Consider the following 6,000-nt stretch of genomic DNA (forward strand, 5'->3'; position numbering starts at 1 on the left):
GAAGCCCAATTACACAAGCCACTTGCTCCTATGTGCAAAGTCAGATTTGTGGACCCATTGTGTCAACCACACCTAGGGGTACGTGGATGGCAATATTAATACTGTTGTTGGAATCAGATGGCCACAATTGAAACTTGCTTTTGTTTTCTTTTTTCAAATTGTTCCCAACGGCTATATGATCAAATGCCAGGATTACTTCTTAACAATTTCAACGGAAATAAAATAGATCCAAAAATCAAAAATCAAATTCAACGGTAAAAAAATAAAATTAATATTATAAATCAGATGTAACACCAAAACTCATCCTAAATTCTATAAATACTCATCCATTTTGTTAAATAATCCACCAAAATCAAATTTTCATTTCTCACTTTGATAATTCTATTAATTCTCCTTTCAATTATTTTCAATATGGCCCCAAAACCCTAAAGAGGCGTGAATTGGAGACCACAAGAAGATGAGGCTTTATGTAGAAGCAAGTGACACATTTTGGGTTCGTATGTACCAAAAGTTTTTGGAGAATGACTAGGGCATGGTTGGGCCGTAGCCTCGAACACCACAAGCTATAGCTTCTCGGTTCAAAATCATCAACCAACAATCCTCTCTTTGGAAGGCATGTCTGACTAAAACCAATGCAAGCCCTGCAAGTGGGTATAATCTTAGTGATGTGGTTAGTACCCATTTTTATTCAAGCTTTAAATTTGTTATTATAATTTTATTCAAGTCTCAACTTATTCTTTTTTTTTTGGATAATTTTCTGGAGGTCTTCAACTTGTTTGAAAACAAGTTTGGAATCTACCATTATGAAGTCCAAAAATCCACCTACAACAAATTTCTTGGATCCTACATCTTCAGTTTTATACTTTTCTTGGATCCTAACTGTCTTGAATGCTGCAAAACATCATACAGTGTATCATCCATCCTATTAAAGATATAGTTATTACACAAGAAATCAGATTGTGTACATGCATTAATTGCAACCACGGTCTCTCTGGTTGCAAGATTCTCATTTGACATAGGGGCATCATTTCTCATAATATGGGCTAGGTTTAATGTTGTAAGATAGAACAAAATCTTTATGTTGCCAATGTTTGAAGTGGTGCCCTTGAATTTCTCACACTTTTCGGCATGAGAGGTCTTACTTCTTGATTGTTCCATATTACTGTCTAAAGATTGTTGGAGAACAATCAAGATAAAACCAAATAATAGAATAAACAACATGAAATATATTATATATAAATAATAAAATCTAATCAATATAGTATTGTAGTATAATCAAATAGAAAATACTGACTTGGATAGGTGATAGAGTCTTGTAGGGTTACAGTGTCTTTTAGACAATATTTCTCCTCTACCCCTTGTGCTTGTAGTTTGATAGGAGTTTTCCCACAAGGATTAAACTATCACAAATCAAACCCTAAGTATTGTGGCTTTGATTTCTGGTGAATAGTTATATGATTTCTCAAGTGTTTATGTGTGGAGAATGATAATGCAATTTCATATAATTCTATAATTTACTGGTTTAAACTAATTGTCAATATATAGAGGTCTGAAACCTCTTCATCCAACAATTGTAATAACTACTAACACATAATTCAAATTTTAGATAATGATATTATCTAAACATGATTTTCTAATTAATAGAAAAAAATATTAATTAAATCAACAGAGCCCCCACCAAGGCCCATCTTTTGACAATTTTATTAGCTAAATATATACCCTTCAAATAATTTTATTTGAGAAACACCTTTAAGAGTACCCTGCAAATTTTTTTTCAACGATCCAAACCGTCTATTTTTCAAGTCTTCATTCATAGATCATCCTTGCAAAACATTAAAATCATTAAGGCATCTAATTGAGACCAACAAAATCAATGAACATGATGCTTCAAGAAAGTACTTAAATTTCAATAATTTAATTGAATGGTAAAATGATATCGATTCAAGTGATTTTTTTGTATAGATGATCTTTGAATGAATATATACAAAATAGAAGTTTAGATTAGTGAAATACAATGCAAGTGGGCCCTACAAGGGTATATGAAAGCTCTCTGTATATGTGTGTGTGTGTGTGTATATATATATATTTTCAAGGACTTGTGCTTATAAACCATGAAAAGAAACCAATCCCTTCCAATATGGGACTAAGTGACAATGAATTTTCCTATACAAACTTTAACATATTGTAGAAGTAGAATATCAAGGTATGACTCATGAAAATTTTGAATTGTTGTGGGTCTAAGGTTTATTGATAGAATTGGACTTTAAACTGGAGAAGCCCATGCATTTGTATTGTGACAATAACTAGGCAATCGATATTGCTCATAATCCAATTCAACATGAGTGGGTGAGAGTAGAGCACAATAAAAGAGGAAAGCAAAGAACAATGGAAGAGGAGAGCAGAGAAACGTCAAAGAGAAACAGTGTGAGCATCTAAGATGGATAATGGCAGACTCGCTCATCCAAAAGAGCAACTTTGTTATTTAGCGGCACCTCCATGCAGCTCTTTATTTTGCGCAAAAGAAGGAGGAATTTTTAGGGGGATCGGATTCTCTAGTCTCGTTTAACTTTAAGAAGCATTTCACCAAACAAGGGTTGTGGGTGTTATTTAAGCTAGTCTAGTCCAATAAGGACTACCAACTTATGAGTCCAAAATTCACTATCTTCTTAGGGCCTCTTGCTTCATTTTTTAGTCTAGTTCTATTCTTTTTGAGCATTTTGATGTGTTTTTTTTTTAGTTTAGATAGGTCTAATCAAGAAAATAAAGCAAAGAAGACGTTCTCCTACTAAGACTAGGAAAAGGTAGTTTTCCTTGTTCGAGAAGGAATCCAATTCAAAGGATTAGTAACGTTGATGGAAAGCTCGCAGGAATTGAATTAGAAAGTTTCCCTTCTTGACAAAAAAACCCGTCTGAAATAGGAAAGAATAAGATTCTAGATGCTTCTAGAAGGTGCCATATTATCATGCCATGTCATCAAAGCCAGCTCATCATCCTACAATACTCCTAAAACTCCTAGTGCAGAATTGTTAATTTCTCAAAGTTAGTGTGAATTCCTCATAATGAATGCATTGATGAGTCTTATATCATTGGAAAGATTTAGAAGTTAGCTTTCCATAGCAGTTTACAATTTGTGATTTAGATACGTGTAGAAGGAGTTAAGGCATTTTAAGTGAAGAGTGCTCATTTTAGGAAAGTCCTTGCATCCCAAGCAACTTTGCCTAGCTGTCCTAGGGTTTCATTCGGAGAGTTAGAAAAGCTACTTCCAAGTCAAATAAGGAGAAAGAAAGACGTTCCTCTCCTCTATAAAAGCAAGGGATACACCTTTTATTCAAGGAGAACTCATTTGGCCCCAAATCAGTTCAATTGAGAGAGAAGCTTGGAGCAGTTGTCGTCCGCCTTGCTGTCCCCACCTTATTCTTCAGTTCTTCTTGTTTTCTCTATGTTTTTCTTGTGTTTTATTTATGACTATATCTACCTAAGACTAGGATAATGCCCTAATTTTATTATTCATGGTTTTGGATGTTGAGTGTTGAAATAAAAAATTCATTGACAACAAATTAATTCTGGCCCAAGTTTAAAGAAGTTGGGCTCATAGCTAAATGGTCTTGTGGACTTTTTCCTAAATTGGTTTAGGCCCAAAATGAGTTAATATTAATATTTTTACAAGAAAATATTAATATATTGAAAGCAGTAACAGAATATGCTTCATGTATGTGACTTTGGAGGGTGGAGTTGAGGGGCTGACTGAAAATGGGAAGTTACCCCCACTCAAACAGACGTGAGGCCATAACTGGCTCCTCCCTTTCAGTTTCTCTGGGTCTATAAAAAGGGACCATTGGTGAGCAAAAGAAAAAAAGAAGAAAGCAGAAAACATACGCAAAAACACGGAGGAGGAGAAGCACCAAACTGCTACAGAAATCCAAAGAAAAGAAAAAAGAAAAGAAAAAGAGAAGCAAGCAAAGGAGATACGAAGCTCAGTCACAATACCATTAAGGAAGGTATAAAATGATTCATTAATTTGAGCATTCTCTTATGTACAACTAACTTGTAGGCAAAAGAAAAAGTTTAAAAGAAACTGTACATAAGCCTTGACAATGGAAGATGTAAACAAATCTTTTCAAAATGATGCTAATTGTGTTGCTTACACAAAGAGAGCTCCCGCAAGGACCTCTATGTTGTGAATTACAAATGGGCTTCCGCAAGAACTCCACTGTACTGAGTGTTATGAACACCTTGCAAGTGTCCGTAGGCATGTTGTGGTACTTAGAGAAGACCTTGCGAGTGTTCCTGAGTACCAAAACAACAGAAATGGCGTGTTACATCCTAACCTACCTTTAGCACAGGGAAATTCTAGGTCTGCAAATTAGAGAACAAAGAGATGGCAATACGTGTTGCAAATGGGGAAAATCAATAACCTTGTTTTAGTCTCACCGATATGCATAAACAGAAGAAAATATGAAAGCAGATACTGCTGATTGTTGAAGTATAAATTGTTTCCAGGTTATATTGTTAGCTTAGACAGGTGTATGGCTCATATGCCATCACATATTGTTGGACTAACATGTCCAGATTCATGCCAAGTGTACAGCTCAAATTGCTGACACTAAATTGTAAGGCTGAGTCATTTTTTGTACTGATATAGAATATAGTGATAGTGAAATGAGAACACACATGAGTGTGCATAATACAGTCATTTGCCTAACAGACTCCCTCTCTCTCTTTTCTCTCTCAAACGTTTCCTCATATACCTTCTGTGCAAGAACACTTGATATTATATCGAAACTCCAACATGGCATTAGTAGCGAAGGTTCTGATCTAAGAGACTGGGCGTAGTGAAACCAAAGCAATCCAGCTGAGGGAAGCTCTATCTAGTCTCACATGGCTGGATCTAGCATGGGTGAGCTTCGAGCTCCCATCTTCAATGGAAGCAACTATGATTTCTGGAGAATAAAGATGTGGGAATGGGTATGAGCAACCTACTGTGAAGAAGGAAGAAGGAGAAACTCTGACTACAGCTCAAAAGCTTGCTTTGGAAGAGAACGTTGCAAAGGTTGCTAAAGCCTTGGGTCTGATACAAGGTGCAGTCTCTGATGACATTTTCCCCAGAATTGCATTGAAAGAGTCAGCCAAGGAACCATGGGAAATCCTGCAACAAGAATTCAGAGGTGATAAGAAGGTGAGATCTGTGAAACTTCAAGCTCTTAGAAGAGAATTTGAATACACTCGTATGCATGATGATGAATCATTATCTGGATATATCACTAAACTGCTGGAGTTGGTAAATCAAATGAAGGCTTATGGTGAAGAGTTAACTGAACAGAGAATTGTTCATAAACTCTTGACCAGTTTATCTAGAGAGTATGATTCTATTGCTGAAGTTATAGAGGAAACAAAGGATACAGAAACTATAGGGGTTCAAGAGGTTATAGGCTCTCTAAAATCTCATGAACAACGGCTGAAAAGACAAAATGAGAGAGTGACTGAGAAGGCTTTCTCTAGTCTGAATGTGAGTTCTAAAGACCAATCAAACACAGGACAAGCTGGTGGTTCCAAGTCTAAGAAGAATTGGAAATCTCATAAAGGGAAGAAATTCGATACTAAGTCTGAAAAAAGTTCTAAGAAGGAAAATCAGACTGAAGGAGCCAAGACTCCTTGTAAAACCTGTGACAAATTGCACTATGGTGTTTGCTGGTTCAAAGGCAAACCCAAGCGTTATAAGTGTGATTGGTTTGGTCATATAGCCAAAGACTGCAAGGGAAAATCAAATCAAGCTGCTAACTATGCATCACACAAGGAAGAAGAAGGCAATATGTTCTATGCTTGTCATGCTGCTGAAATAGTGAAACATAATGGTGTGTGGTATGTGGACAGTGCTTGTAGCAACCACATGACTTCACAAGCATCCCTTCTAGTCAATATTGATACCAAGGTCACTGCAAAGGTAAAAATGGGCACAGGAGACTTAGTGCAAGCAACTGGTAAAGGCACTTTGGTTATTGA

Source organism: Prunus mume, linkage group LG3, assembly GCF_029339155.1.
Source record: "Prunus mume cultivar Tortuosa linkage group LG3, ASM2933915v1, whole genome shotgun sequence".
Lineage (NCBI taxonomy): Eukaryota > Viridiplantae > Streptophyta > Magnoliopsida > Rosales > Rosaceae > Prunus > Prunus mume.